This window comes from Microtus pennsylvanicus, chromosome 1 (assembly GCF_037038515.1).
Source record: "Microtus pennsylvanicus isolate mMicPen1 chromosome 1, mMicPen1.hap1, whole genome shotgun sequence".
Lineage (NCBI taxonomy): Eukaryota > Metazoa > Chordata > Mammalia > Rodentia > Cricetidae > Microtus > Microtus pennsylvanicus.
In genome coordinates this window covers 23,030,463-23,047,201 of record NC_134579.1, presented here as the reverse complement: position 1 = coordinate 23,047,201, position 16,739 = coordinate 23,030,463, and the positions used below count along the sequence as shown (strand labels likewise).

Below are 16,739 nucleotides of genomic sequence, written 5' to 3'. Positions count from 1 at the left end.
GCCTGTCTCTACAAATCCTCAGAACAAATTGGGGCGGGGGGGTGTCAAACTATCAGACTGAATGGGCTGGAGATCCTTTCTCCACCTGCCTTATCGTCTTGTTTCCACCACCTTCCTAGTGCTCTCATTAAATGTACTGGAATCAAAGGTGTGAGCCAACAGTGCCTGGCCTTACGGTGAACTAGTGGCTACTTCTGACCTTTGATCTCCAGGCAAGGTTTATTTGTCAGAATACAAACAAAATATCCCACAATATTTCTCCCTTTTTGTCTAAAATAAAAAGCAAAGGTTTTAACTAACATAGAAAAACTATATATAGTAAGTATGATAACTGTATACAAATATATATAGGCAATAATTACATTAACAATGTCTAGTCTATTAGCATTTGAAAAGCTGAGAGAAAATATTCCATATGTCCTATCTTGGTGAGTTTAAAGTTTATATCCAATTCTCTTTCTGTATTAACATTACCAACCCAGAAGTATCTTTTTATGTCTCTCAATTTTATACACTTTAGTGAGTTTCTTTTCTGAGTCTGGTAACAAGGAAAACTATAACCATGACTGTCTAGTTTTCAACTTCATCAGAGACCTGCGAAGGACATAATGGTACCTGAGTAAACGGGAAATGTAGAGCAAACGACTTCCAAAACTATGAAATAACAGAAATAGCTGGCTGCCTGGACAGTCAAACAAGGTTCCTCTGCAACACTGGGGCACCCATACGCAGACTACAGGCCTAGAATATCTGACAGGCTTAGCTGTTGAGCAGGATTTTTGAAGGTCTGTCCCATGTTGTCTTGGCAAAATTCTGCCGCCACATTCTTTTGTGTCACGCTTATCCAGTTTTGGCAGTGCTCTCTTGGTCAGCAGTTGAGGCAAGAACAGTTTCTTGCCCAATGACTAACTTTGCCACAGAGAAAGTAAACTCCATTTGGAGTTTCTTTGACATCCACCATCTTCTCTGAAGTAGATTGGTGCTGTCAGAAGCAGACATATCTCGTTATCATAAAAAGAACCTTATGCTATTGTAGCGGCGTAAACGAATGCAGACAGTTTGTAAAAATATATATAGTTTTAATGTAGAAATAGACTTACAGAACCACTGTTCCCGCGGAGACCAGGAAGTAGAAGAGACAGCTCGGAGCACGCTCGCCAAATTTATAGGCAGACATTAGCCCGAGGCGAACACGCCCCCTAAGGGGCGGGACTTATCCCTACATGCTATTAAAATATCTTAAATGCAATACTCTGTAGGTCTCTGAAATGTTTGAAGACCACTTGTCTATCTAAAATATATGTCTGTTTGACCTTGAAAATATATCTAACATGGCTATAAATTTGATTGTATTAGATGATTATGAACCTGCACTTTTTTATTATTATTCTAAATTTTTGTAATAATAACTTTCAAGGACTAGAAATTTATATTATGTTCTTAGATGAGCTGAATAGGTACAATACCTTGAAAAAGAGTAGAAATGTAGGTATAGTATGTTCTAACCAAAATAATCTTATATCAATATCAATGTTGTATCAATAAACAACAATCTAAGCCAACATAAATATTTAAAACTAGTATTTGCTTTTTTGGTTTAAAACTAGATTAAATAATATACCTTTTATCCGATGTCTATATCCCCCTTTTTCTTTTTAGAACAAGATTCCTGAATCTAATCTCTTTTGTTCAGCTTTTTTTCTTGACCATTACCAATAACAACTTGTAACCCCCTCCTCCAAATGATGACAAATATCCATAACCCACTAAATGACCAAACAACCACCCAGTCCACCCCTTGGAAATGTGGGTGTGGTGTTCTTAAAATTACTTCCTGCTGTCTTATGGGTAATGGCATCTTTAGGACCCTGAAAAAAATTGGGATAATTGTCAAGTTCTGGTTAAGCTAGTTGTATTATTTGTTGTTCAGTCTACATATAATGGGAAAATGTAGGGTTTATCTCAAGTCCTGGCTTGAGTAGTGCATGGGGTTGAACCACCTCAGCTAACACCACCTTGAAATTGTCCTGAGCTGTCTGTAATCCAAAGCTGATCTTTAGGTAGTACTTGTCAGGTTAGTAGCATTACCGTAGTCCAGGTGGAATTGTCATTGTGGGACTTTATCATCTTTTTGGCGACTTCAGAGATCCCATTAGGTCAGACTAGGTTAGATTCTTCCTTTTCTTGGTAATTTTTTTCCAGGTTGTTCTCTCTTCTCCTTTGGAAGCTTATTTGTCCAAAAGTCATTAAATTCCTCAAGATGGTTACTTTTATTTTCCTGGGAAGACAAAAACAAAACCCTTCTCCAACCCTAACTTTGTTTTTCTTTTGGCAAGTTATATCTGATCAAATGAAAAGTATTTGTTAGTCTTATAAGTTAGTTTAGATTAAATGATCACTCTGGTTGATGAACTATTGTCTCTTCTAATCAAGAGGTCTCTCTTGTTTGAACCTAATCTTTATTAATTTTGAAAGTATCCATAGCTTTTTTTCTCCAGTGGAAACAAAAACAAATGTTTTCCCCAATGTAACACATATCCTATTTTCCATTCTGAAGTCATCACATCTTTAAAATATACAGGCTAGCCGGGCGGTGGTGGTGCATGCCTTTAATCCCAGCACTCGGGAGGCAGAGGCAGGCAGATCTCTGTGAGTTCGAGACCAGCCTGGTCTATAGAACTAGTTCCAGGACAGGCTCAAAGCCACAGAGAAACCCTGCCTCGAAAAACCAGAAAAAAAATAAAATATACAGGCTGATTTAATTCAGCATTTTTTTATTATCCAGTATCACTCAATAGTTGTCATTCTTTTATTAGTAGTATTTATAAAATTTAAAGTTAAAGCATTATGAATTCTATTTGGGGGTCTTTATTCCCCCTTTTTGCTTATTAATCATATCTTTTAGAGTTCAATTAGATCTTTCTATAACTGCTTGTTTTGTTGATTCATGTGGCATACATGTAATATGCTTTATGTTTGTAATGTGCAAAATGCTATTTCATTTTACTAGAGACATATGCACTGTCTTAATTTGTATAGGTATTCCCATGATGGCCATGACTTCTAATAGATGTGTAATTACAGAATCAACCTTATCAGAATTCAAAGCAATTATCTATTAAATTCCTGAATACGTATTTATGGTATGGTATAAATATTTTAATTTTCCAAAGGCTGCAAAATGAAACATTTTAATTTGCCAAATTTAATTTCTTTGAGTTCCCTTTGGGTTATTTCCTGCAGGTAGTGGAGTTTGGTTGCACAAGAAATAAGAACATGTGCTACTTGTCAGGATGAATTATTCATTTGAGAAGAAACTAATTGTTGTGAAACCTAACTTTCACAGATTTGGGCATCATTGAAAAATAACACAATTCTCTTCGAAGACAGCCTGAATGGCTTTAGTTGTAGAATATCGTTTCAAAGCTTGGGCTTTTTTCCTAATGGTAAATTGCTATTTATTATTATTATTATTATTATTATTATTATTGGTTTATTGAGACAGGGTTTCTCTGTAGCTTTGGAGAATGTCCTGGTAAATTATTTTTTAAAGTTTGGAATGATGCACAGAACTATAAGAAAACTTGAAAAACAAATTTGTTAATATTTTAATATTGCAATTTTGGTGTTATTCAGTTTTCTTAAGTATGATCTTGAACATAATTTAAAAATAAAATTCTATTTTCTTGAAATATGGATTAAATTATTATAAATTATGCTAATTTTTAAAATAGCTGTTGGTGTACTACTAATGTAAATAACATGTTGTTTGTCTTGACTAATGTAAATATTTTCCAGGATTACAAGACACATTCACTCTGCTGATATGATCAGATTGAAAATACTGAAAAGAGGGGCTGGAGAGATGGCTGAGCAGTTAAGAGCACTGGCTGCTTTTCCAGAGCATCTGGGTTAATGTTTAAGCACCCACATGGTAGCTTGATACTGTCTGTAACTTCAGTTCCAGGGGATCCAACACCCTCACACAGACTTAGGTACAGGCAAAACACCAATGAACATAAAATAAAAATTAAATAAATTATAAAAATAGATGAAATCCTGAAAAGAGAGGAGGTATTCAAAAACTGCTGGGGGAACTATATAACCATGGTGGGAGGATAACCATGATGGGGCAAACGGGGACAACACTATGTCCAAAGATGTCTAATCTAGGTGAAGAACATAGCTAGTTCACAAGGGTAGCTGCCTCCTCCAAGTCCTCTGGCCCCGCTTCCTAGTCTCTACCTTTGGAATGCAGAGTTGTAAGTTTCTCTCTTCCATGGAACTCACCTCTGACTTTGAATAGTCTAGAATGGCCACTTATAAGCATTACTAATGTCACAAGTCTTCTTTATCTTCCTTTGATTCATAATTCTTTAATTTGCAATCTCAGGGATAGCAATGTCCCTGCGAGCTTGTTTAATTCTATCCAAAGGAATAGAAGAAGAGAGGAGTACCGGAACTTAAGCAGATTAGAGCACAGTTGTTAAATCCATAAGAAGACAAGATCTGTGGGTATTAAGGATACCCTCGAGCTGTGCGGGAGCTTACTTTAGAAGTGTCATCGCTTTTGTGCTTGCAGGATTTTGTTGTGAAATTTGTTTTTCTTTAATTTTCATCTAGAAATTGGGTCATTAAGAGTTGTCATGATCTGAGAAGTTAACCCTAAATGCTCTAAGTGTCTCAAAAGGCAGATACAGTAGATTCCTTAAAGAATGTGAGCAGGAAATGTTTAGAGAAGAATAAAAATTTTGGTGCATTTTCAAAAGATGTGTTGCACACTTACTGACTACAAACAATGCATGTACATTAATGCCCTCAGCTGGGAAAACTGCCCTTGTCAAATTCCATTTGTGAAGCTTCTCTCTGAAGTGCAGCAATTTGTTTAACCTCCCAGGCAGGAGGAATTCGACAATAGACCCAGTCTCTCATATTGGTATCATGGCATTCTCTATTATTTTTGTTTTTGATAGTCTCTTTTATACTTAGCATAAATACAGGTTAAATAAATATGTGACAAAGGTGAAGGTCCATTTTCCCTGTATCTTTTCTGCAGAATCCTGATATAACTGTGGGTAAATGGTTATTTTCCTTAGCTTGGGAATACTGCTTGCATCTCAGAGGCTATTCATCTCTCCATGAAAAGAACCAACCGTATCTGTTTATATGATTTTATATTCTTTTGTTTGGCATTTTTAAAAAATACTTAGACATTTAATAAATGTATATTCAATAGATGAATAAATAAAGAATAAACAAATTCTAAGGTTGAGAATGGGGAGGAACCAGTTATTCATCCAAGAAGGAAGTTTCATAACCACAGAAATGCAGCTTATTCTAACAGATTCTGTTGGAATGAAAACAAAGTATTTTTACTGCAAACATTAAGCAGAGTTTGGACAATCCTTTAGAACAGGGGGAGAAATGATTGTGGGAGCCAGAGGAGTCAAGGACACCACAAGAAAACTCACAGAATCAACTAACCTGGGCTCATAGGGGCTCAAAGAAACTGAACCAATAACAAAAGAAGCTGCATGAGACTGACCTAGGCCCTCTCTATACATATGTTACAGTTGTGTAGCTTGGTCCTCTTGTGGAACTCCTAACAGTGGAAGCAGGGATGTCTCTGATTCTTTTATTGGCTTTTGGATCCTACTCCTCACCTTGTCCAGCCTTAATCCATGGGGTGGTACTTAGCCTTACTGCAACTTAATATGCTGTGTTCTGTTGATAGTCATGGGAGAGCTGCCCATTCCTTAACAGAAATGGGGAAAGAATAGATTGGGGTATGAGAACAGAGGGAGTGGGATAAAGTGAGGGATTGAGAGGAGCGGAGGGAGGGGAAACTGTGATCAGGATGTAGATATACTTTTTTAGAAAAGAAAAAGAAGTATTTTTCTATTGTTTTCTGTAACTTCAGTGAACATCCATTACAGCAGAATGAAAGCAAAGTGATTTATTAGAAGGGTTGTACTTAAAATTCTTAAGCCTCGGGATAGACAATGTGAGTTAAACGTTTTCTCTTTCCCCAGTTCAGCTTCACGCAATCCCACTTCTTTCCCCAGAAGGTTTCTCCTGACATCTACCATTTGACAAGGAACCTCCAATAGTTTTGCTTACTGGTTTCAGTAAATTCATTGCCAGAGGAAACTTTTACCTTCCAAATAGAAATATTCTTCCCTTAAGGTAAGAAGTAAAAATGACAGGGCATGAGTTTGGGGACTTTGTGAAAATGTACACAGCTCCAGCCTGTAATTTCCAACTTTATACTTAGCTCCATGTTAATTTCAAGAAGGAATGTCCAATTTCATCAGGATGATTAAATTTTCCTGCAGAGGGCAAGGTTAAATGAAAATGCAAAACTTCCAGTTTACCCGCTGATTAATTCTGCTGTGATCAACAACAAAATAATGCACTGAAACTCGCATGGAGCAGAGAGTGAGACATGACTTGAGGGATTCCATGCTGACAGTTCCTATTGGAGCAAACTTGTAATTTCTACCCAAAGTTCTGCTGAGATCTAGCCAGGTAAATGTAAAATGTGTGATCTTAGAGCAATTCCAATTAGCTAATAGCACGTACATGAATGTGTTTATACACAATTTGAACTTCGATTAAATGTCTTCCCATTTGGAGTCTCCGGAGATGGCTGGTAGGAAAACACACTGCGAAAGCACAAGCACCCCAACACCATGAACAAAGAGGAGTTTCAGCGTGGGAGATAGAGAGAGGAGAATCACTGGGGTTTGTCTGGCATATCTTTGAGCTCCAGATCCCGGGGGAGAGATCTTATCTCATAAAACAAAGTAGATGAATTCTGAGTAATGACAGCTGAGGTCAACCTATGCCTCTGCACACATCTGCATGTGAGTCTGCATTCTTCTCCCAACATAAATGTTTTTCTGATTTTATTATACAACAAATTAATCAGAAAAATCCATTTGAATATTATTTGAAGAAGTCTGAAGTATTCATAAAACAGTAGTATATATTCAGATATGATATTTTGATGTGGAATTCCCCTCTGTATGCTGCTAATATCATTGGTTCATAAAGAATCTGGCTTGGCCTGATAGGGTAGCAGAGCTAGGCAGGAGAAACTGAATGCTGAGAGAAGGAAGGTGGAGTCTGTTATGGATTTGTTGCGGGTCCCCACAAACCAAGGTGGCTGGTCCCCTGGGCATCCCTGGCGACTAGCCATGTGGGCAGTGGGTGGGCAAGTGACAGACAGATAGGCATACCATGCAGATGGGTTTGCTACAAGCTGCTGGGGTCCCAAGCAGGAATGGCACAGGCTCCATGTGACTGCCGTGGGCGGGCAAGAAAGACAGATAGACACACCGTGCAAAGTTAGATATTTATTAGATGGGTTATGGAGGGGAAGGAAAAAGAGGAGAAGGGGGAAGAGAGAGAGAAAGAAGGAAAGAGAAAAGAGAAGAAGAGAGAGAGATGGGGGAGAGGAGAAGTGGTGAGAGAGGCAGAAGCTGCCTCTTCGGACAGGAAGAGAGGAGAGTGGGACAGAGGTTGCAAGGAGGAAGGAGTGGGCATGGCTTGTCTCTTAAAGAGCCAGAATATTACAGAGTCAAGAGAGAAGCCATGAAGCCTCTGCCAGAGACAGACATGCTGAAACTTTGCTGGTAGGCCATGACCTCGTGGTGATGAACAGATTAGTGGAGATGGGTTAAATTAAGATGTAAGAGTTAGCCAGAAATATGCTTAAGCTATTGGCCAAACAGTATTGCAAATAATATAGTTTCATTGTGACTATTTCTGGAGTCTGGGTGGCCAGAAAACAAACAAGCTGCCTTCCTACTACAATATTTGGTTATACAGATTTCAGTATTTCCACTTTTTAGGGAGAAACAATTATTTAATGTCTTGTTGCAAGGAAGCATTTTCTGTATAGGAAATTCAGCCATTCTTCCTGACCATTTGATGACTTGCTCAGAATTTCTAGTTAATTGAAAGCTCCTTTTTGTTTATAACATTTATTAAGTGGATACAAATGAGGCAAAAACTAATTTTACAGTGTTCGTTCTTTATGAGCTTTAATTTTGTGCATGGAATTACACCTGCTGTAACATAATCAGAGTGTCTCAGTTAATCTCACTCATACTCATGACATGCCATTCTGCATTTTCATGGCAGGATGATGAAACAGAGAATTCATTATTTTATTTCACCACGTTTACTTTTTACAGTCTATGGTCAAAAATCTGTATCTTGTCATGGTCACTGTTGACTAATAATCAAGAAAGCTATCAAGCATCAATATTCAGTGTAACTGTGATATTACTAAAGTGATGTTCAATGCATTGATGAGTCAGTTATTTCTCCTAAACATGATAATCCACAGGGTACATACTGTGTACCCTGTGTCATTTCACATGCATTGTAATCCTTGGAATCAAAGCACAAATCATTACCCTACTCTACACCTCAGTTGGAGGTCAGGCAAGAAAAAAGTTGGCACATTCATTATGAGTGAATTATCAAAGCTTTTGTGGAGAAAAGGGGATTGTTTATTTAAGGTACTAAAAGTCACAGCAAGGGTAGGGAAGGCACACCACACTCCATTGTATGATATAAAGCCCCAGGTCATTCCTACTTCAGGCTTGGAAGCTATAGTTTATAATATTGAGAGGAACAATAATGGGAGATGTAGCTTACACAGAAAAGAGCCACTTAGTCAGAAAAGTGACTGATGAAGACATTCCTTCTCTCTTCAGCTTTCTGAGATTCTGCTGGCAGCCTTCACTGACAAGCATCCTTGAGCCTTTTGTCATGCTGTATTCATTTAATACCAACACTTGGGAGAGAGAGTCAGGGGATTAGGAATTCAAGTACAGCTTTGGTCATATAGATAACTTGAGACCAGTTTGAACTACAGAGGACTCTGTCTTAGCAGCAGCAGCAGCAACAATGATAGAAACAACAATGATAGTAACAGCAAAAACATCAACAAAAGAATCTTTTCACTTAAGTGCTTGACATTTTCCTAGCTGCAGGAAAGAAAAAGTTAAAGTGGAAGAAGAAGCAGCAGAAGAAGCAGAAGCAGTAGCAGAAGCAGAAGCAGAAGCAGAAGCAGAAGCAGAAGCAGAAGCAGAAGCAGAAGCAGAAGCAGAAGAAGAAGAAGAAGAAGAAGAAGAAGAAGAAGAAGAAGAAGAAAAGAAGAAGAAGAAGAAGAAGAAGAAGAAGAAGAAGAAGAAAAGAGAAGAAGAGAAGAAGAAGAAGAAGAGAAGAAGAGAAGAAGAAGAGAAGAAGAAGAAGAACAAGAACAAGAAGAACAAGAAGAACAAGAACAAGAACAAGAAGAAGATGATTACAAGATAATCTTTCTAGCTTTTGCAAACATACCTTCAAGCCCAGTCTACTGTGGAGGCCTGGAAATGTGAGCCTATTTCTACATTGAGCAAAGAGAGTTGGAACTTTTCTCTAGTTTCTTCTTTGTGCTTCTACCTCAGACAAAGGTCCTACCTAGACCAGAGAGTTCTGCTCTCCCAAGGTTATTGTCTACAGGTGTGGCTAATGGTCAGTAGTTGTACTCCAGGAATAGAGAAGTAGATTGTTCCTATCTCAAACAAAAGTCTAAGGGATCCAACTAAGTTCCAGTTCCCTTTATGGAGATAACTTGGGATTCCATCCAGGGAGTGCTTTGCCTACAGAATGTTTTGGTCTGGGGTGTAAGCATGACTTGCTTTGTTCTAGCAACAGAACGTTTAACTATGAATGTAGCCTGTGATTTCCAATTGGTATGTTCATTTTCTTGTATCATGTTAATGCAGTCTTTTGTCTTACTCCTACCTTTTGTGGTCAGGGGTATTTTAAAAAGTTGGAAATTAAGTAAATTTTCAGTATTCACTGGGATTCTTTCCTGATACTATCTTATATGTTTCTCCATTTTATCATTTTCATTCACATCTCATATTCTTTACTATATTTCTAAATCCTTATGCCTTTACCCTGGTGAGAGGTATTTTTGGCATGGCTGGTCCCTGGCAGTCTATCTCATCTCATGCCCAGCCCTTGAATCAAATCACTTGCTATTTTCTCCACTGTTAGCTTTGCTCTAGTCTGTCATATTTCCTTACAGTTAAAGCACTGCTCAAATGGGGCTTTCAAAATTCTTGCTTATAAACCCAGACTATTTCACTCTAAAATCTGAACAAGTTCGGTTCCCTTCCTCAGTTTGTGCATAGTCTCAACTCTTGCTTCTTTGAGAAGCCATTTTTGACTATCTTTTCCTTAGTCACATTTGAAATATTCCCCTCCTTTTTGTTTCTGATAGCACATGTCATATCCACAACATTATTTTATTTTTTTTGTTAATATTTAATTTTCCTGAACAAGGTATTTGCATTCATTTTGATAATTGTAGTTTAGCTGCTTAGAGTAGATGTTGACATATGAAAACAATTCCTTGATATCTGAAATATGATATATCAATCAAATAGAATCTATACAATAATGTTCTTAAATATGAAAACATGGGTTCTTGGCTTATTTATTTATTTATTTACTTATTTAAAGAACAAGGTCTCATTATGTAGCCCTGCCTATCTTGGAACTTGATGTGTAGACAATGCTGGTCTTAAATTTACAGAGGTCTACCTGCCTCTGCTTCCCAAGTACTAGAGTTAAAGATGTGTACCAAACAAACATACATATCTTAAATTCAACACAGTAGATCGGAAACACTGTTAGGATGCCCCTTATGAGGTTAGCAGAAAAACTGTGCTGGTGTTCATGACCTTTCTCAGTTAATGAAGCTTTAAAGAAGAACCAATTCTTGAATAGTAAGTGGTTTAGCAGTATAGAAGCTGAGTCAATGATAGTAGCAGACTAGGGAGCAAATTTAGAATCCCTATTTCCTGGTTAAACAAATCTGTATAATGGTAGTTTCAATATATGCCTGTGGATGGTAAACATTTCCCAATCTGCCATATTTCAAACCAAAAGCAACTTCTGCTCTACAATGCTTTCCATGATGGCTGGGCAAAACAGAAGCAGGCTGTTTGTTGAAATGTTAGCTGTTCTGATTTAAAAAAAAAAAATCAAAAATGTAAATTTCATTCCTGTTTAAAAGAAAAAGCACAGTTTACATCCTTTTCTCATTTTATATTTCAATTAAGCTTCCTCCTCTCCCCGCCTTCTCCTCTTGCTTTTTGAATCAGATCCAGTTGGAATGCAGAGAGTAATGTCACTTCTGGTCAAAAATAGACATTTTCTTTTGCATTTACGTAATCATTTCCGCTATTCTTCCTTGGCTTTTGTTATACAAAATGAAAACAAAAGCTGATAAAGATGTTGGCATAAGAGGCGGGAGTGGGAGGCAGAGAAATGGGGATAGGAGAATGGAAAGGCACACGCGTTTCAAGCATTCATAGAGGCATTGTTTCCACAGTTTCTTTTTATGTTCAAGTCCTCCAGGGGCAAGATTTTAGCAAGTGTCCTTTCTTCCCATATGGAATTCATTTTTCACATCCACTGCTTTGTGCTGCATGGGAGGCTATGAGCAGAAGGAAAGATAAATACTACATTAAGTATCGAAATGCCTCACCTTGGCATTTCCTCTCACCATTCGTATATTTGTTTGGGGTTGGCCATGAGCAATAAAGCATTTTCTCCCTATAATTATTCCCCTTCCTTTATTAATTATTTTTGTTAATTTTTGGGTCTTAAGCTTCTGTCCTGGTACCAAAGTTGCATTTTTGTATTCTTTAGTTGCCGGTCAATAGATATTTACATACCCAATAGTAATTGCCAGACTCAAAATCACCTAAAACCTTTTCTTAACCATTCATCATGTTAAGGGTTCTTTGCACCATTTGCATAGAAAACACATTCTCCACACAGTGGCTGCTATTTTCATAATGAACAGGACCTTAGTCAAAGATTTTATCATCTCTTTATCTGTTTCTTAGTGTCATTAAATATATATCATGGTTCAAATAATGTACTTACTATTTTATACATCACAGATGTCAAAAGGCATAATAATAACGTATTCAGCTAAAAGAATCTTATTGGTTTTTCTTTGTGTTTCTAGAGCTAAGGAATTCCTCATCCTAGAAAAGTGAATGCCTCAGGGAGCTGAGCTGCAGAGAATGCAAGCAGAGGGATAGTTTAACATTAAGAGTTAGAGGAGGGGGCTGGGGAAAAAGAGTTAGAGGAGACTTCCTTAGCAATTAATGGGTTTTAAAACAATGAGTTCTCTAATACCTGCCTCAGGTAAATGTAACATTTTTTTGGTTGGTTGTTGAGAATCTCCATTTATTTATTTTTTTCCTTTTTCAGAAGCTGAGTTGGGATGATATCTTTAAGGAGTTCCTCTTCTGGTTTGATTCTGTTTATGGAGATGAAGGAAACTAGTAAAAAAGAGTGCCCTCACACTTTATTTAGTACGTGTTACTTTCAAAAAGACTAGGCCAACATGTCAGTGAGTCAAAGGCCATGGAGTATTTGTGACTGCTGACCTACTTCACTGAAATGGAAGCCGGAATGAAGGTAGTTAACACTTCACCATCAGTAGTCAGTAGTATCAGGTTCCTTGAATTGCTGTACTCATAAGTGGTCCATATCTCTGTTATTTATTTGAAATTCTAACAGGACTGGGGATTAAATAAGGAAGTTGTGGATTTAGAAACTGCTTATATGTCATCTCAAACAAAATGAATATTCATAATTGTTAAATGATTTAGAATAACAAGTTACCGTGAATGGAAAATTTTCGAAATATAAGGCCTTGTGACTGCTCTGCTGACTAAGTCCTTCATTGCTGGAGTGTGCTACAAGGGTTTTTGTAGAGATTTTATGATAGCAATGCCATGAATAATTTGATATTGGCCTAACTTGCTAGACGTGCTGTTTCAGGAGACTGTCACTTAACCCTTTGATGTTGCTAGCCTTGAACTTGTTGCGAGTGAGAACATTCTGCGTCCTTCTGTTTTAATGGCGCCTACTTGTGGTTATTTTATTCAGCCAGGGAAGCTGAATGTCCAGCAAGTCTTACTGCTCTTGTGTCTGAACTGAGTCCTGTTACTCAACAAGGCAAGTGGGCAGCCGCAATCAAGATCAACCTAGCTTCTGTTAGGTTTTAGATTTAACTAGAGGAGATGTGTGATGGTGAGAACAGAGACTGCTGGTCTGTATGAGAGAGACATATTCTGGAGTATGTGATGTCATCAATATTATCTCCATTAGATTTGATCTGTGAATTTGTTTTCATTTCTTTGAAGAGGTAGCAATATATTTCTGAGTGGAAAAAAATGAGACCAAGAGAAGGTGGGGGGTTCATGTCCCTTCAGATTTGACAGGTGTAGCAAAAATCCACCAAAATCTGGGAAAGGTTCCAAAGAATTTATTTAGTTGTATAATAAGGGTGAACACTCACTGATACAGAACAAGTTAGATGCCGCCATGGTTGGTCTGCCCAAGGGGAAAGAGCACCAACAGCAAGCCGCTTGCTTCACTTCTACCATCCACCTTAGTCTGGGAGCAAGAGAAAGCGAGCCACTACCCCCTCCTTCTTTAAAGGGGCCATGCAGGCAGAGCAGAAGCACTGCCTCTATTGGGTCAGGTAGCCCAAGGTCATCTGCAGAGAGAATACTTGCTACAGAAATTAGATCAGCATGTTTCACAAGGCTTAGGTATCTGTGTATGTCTTTGATCCCCACTCTGACAAGATATCTTTTTTCAATCTTCATGTAGAGCTTTATTAATTATGAAATCAAAAACCAGTAGAAGCAGAAGTCCCACTAACAGAAACTTGAATCAGCTTTTTACCACCGCCCTGGCTTATGAGTCCTCGCACTGGGAAATACAGGAAGGGGATATGATAGCTCCCAAGAGACAGATTCCTCCTCCCATGTCTAAAGCACTTTTAGAATCTGCAGGCAACAAACTAAAAACCAACAGCTATATTTCACACTTTTCATTTGTGGGGAAAAAATTGTCTAACTTGACCATTTAAAAAGCTCACTTTGTCATGTTCAGAGGACCATGTTCCCCAAGTCAGAACTGGAAGCAGTCATGTGAAAGAAGACCTGTTAAAGGTTCTGGCCTAACTATTTACTGCTCAGCCCCAGTAGAGCGGCTTTAAGGCTGCCTTGACTTCTTTGTCTGTACCACTCCTCAGTTTCCCAGTTCTACCTGGCCAGGCACGGACACACAGCTGTAGGGGGTGGGGCGGTGTGTAGATCAGAGGTTCCCCTCCACAGCTTTCAGGTCTGGAAGCCATGCTGGCAATTTAGTGAACAGTGTACTTTTGAGGGACTTGAGTTCACTTAGAAGAAAATTAGAAGAGCAGAAAAGGGCTGTCATTGGCAGGTAGCAACTTCTGTTAGAAGAAGCAGTGGCTCAGACTGACCTTGAACTGTCTTCCTTCCTCGCGTAAGGCTGGAATTTGTGTGTGTGTGTGTGTGTGTGTGTGTGTGTGTGTGTGTATCAAATGCCTATCATCTTCAGATCTTTTCAAGACTTGAGAGGCTGAGACTCAATATCTGCAAAACAGCTTGCAGTTCTCCAAGGCTACAGAAAGCCAGAAGAGGTGGCCTTTCCTCCACTGACAGTTTCTTCCCAGTTTGGGTTGGGAGAGCCTTCTGTTCCTAACAGCGGTGCTGCAACACTGCTGGGATCTCAGTGGTCTAGGCAGGAACAGGGCCGTCAGCAGCACTCTGATTATAGCCATGCAGCACCCGGGCATTCAGCATTCAAGCTGTTTTCAGGGAAGCCCCTGACCTCCAAGAATGTCCATTTTGAAGGCGTACACCAGGCCTATGTTGAAGAAAGACTGGCATCTTATACCTCAGCTGCCTTTGGGTGAGTTTATCTGAACCAGGCTGTGCTGCCTAAGGCAGAACTGCAGTCTGTCTGACTCTGGAGAAGGCACCGATCTCCGAGATCCTGCCCCCCTCCGGATGTGGCACCCACTTCCCGTGTTCCGATAGATGCAGCCTTTCGTAATTTTTGGATAATATCAAGCCCATGATTCTGTAAAACACAGAAGCATAAACAAGCAAAAGGCAGGGGGTCAACACATGAACTTCAAAGGAGCCAAGATCTGCCTGCACCTTCCTAATTGGCAAGTCAGTTGCAGACACGTCAGAAATGGGTGACATTTACCAGCAGCCATTTCACAGTCAGCTGATGGTCACAGTGGAACTGACCGTCACCAGGGCCATCAGTTTCACTGTCACAGCTTTGTGACCACTCCAGGCTGTGCAACTCCAAAAAGATAGTGATCACTGAGTTTGGCAATGGCTTCCACACCACCGCATTGGCCTATGACTGCACGCTGAGTAAGGGGATTGGAGAAGTTTGTTGCGAACCGGAGCGTCACAGTGTAGCCCTTCCCAATGTAACGGACCCTTTCCTCCTCCACATTCACATCCTGGATGTTTTTCAGCAGGACCACCACTCCACTGTAATAGACAGCAGCCAGGTCAGTGGGTAATATTTATTCCAACAGGGACCAAGAACGGATGCCTGGAGCTCTCTTCAGATGGAAGCAGGTACTGGTTCGTGTCTCCATAGGCAGGTACATCCTTGGAACCCGGGCTTCACTTCGCAGCAGACCAGGCCTGAATCCTTAAGAATCCTCGTTAGGCATACAATCCCCCTCCCCGGCCTCAGTTACCAACAAACTCCACAAGTGGCCTGTTCCGCTGGCTCCGGTGTGCATACGCCAGGTTTGCTCAACCTGCCCTGTGAGTCCTTTCCAGGTCGGCGAGCAAGGATCCGCATAGGGGACGAAGATGAAAACGGGACGCACAGTGGGTCTGAACCAGAAAGCCTCAGGACACACACTTGCGTGGGAGCCGAAGGAGAGCGTCATCACATCAGGGCTGTGTGAGAGATGAGGCTACTCATGCCAGCGGGGAGAGAAGCAAAGAAACAACTTGCAGTAAAGCTCTTCTTCAAAAACTATGAATGCGTAAGTGGATAAATCCATCCACAAGCGCAGAAATTTGTGATCGGATCACCTACAAAAGACCCGTCTCTAAACATTGGGTACCTGGCCTGAAACTCATGAAGGTTTTTTTTGGGGGGGGGGGGCTTTTAAAGATCCAAACAAGAAGGAAAAAATTGCAGGGCTGAGGAGACAAAACGTGCTTTCTTCTTTTCAAACTTGTTTCTTGTTCTCATTGTTTACATTCTTGAATCACAGGGTGCAGGACATGATAGGAGGGTATATCTTCGGGAAATTGGATGGGAAGACTTCTAAAACGATGGTCCTTTTTCATGTTGCAAGTTAAGAAATTGAGTGCAAAGAGTTGAACGTATTTGTCACCATCCTCATAGTAAACGTCAGGGGCAGTTCCACAGTTTGTGTGCAACCAGAGTCTTCATTTTCAACCACAGCACTGTATTGCCAGTCCTACTGATAATGGAATCATGCCCTTGCCACTTTATTGCCTCATTCTTTATTTGTACATATTATATGGCAGAGATGAGTTCATAAATAACAGATGGATTCCCACTTGGGGCCCATGAGGGTAGAACTGGGAAGGGACAGGTCATGACTAGGAGCCATGGGAATACCTGGGCACTTACGGCCACAGGTGTCAATCTGGCTTGTCTTTGAGACACATAGTCTGTTCACTGCAGATCTGAGGCTTTCTTAAAAACTCTTTCATCTCCTCAGGAAAAACAAGAGCTGTATGTATTATTGTTTAACTCAGATTTGCAATCTAGCTCTGTAAAGTGGTGATTGAATATGGATTTCACACAGTACATCC

The 16,739-nt window shown here is 39.5% G+C and overlaps 1 pseudogene; it reads right to left on the bottom strand.

The window, feature by feature from the left end:
• Positions 1-14,826: 14,826 nt before the first annotated feature.
• On the bottom strand, positions 14,827-15,544 carry LOC142837879 (cytochrome b-245 chaperone 1 pseudogene; annotated as a pseudogene).
• Positions 15,545-16,739: the final 1,195 nt, after the last annotated feature.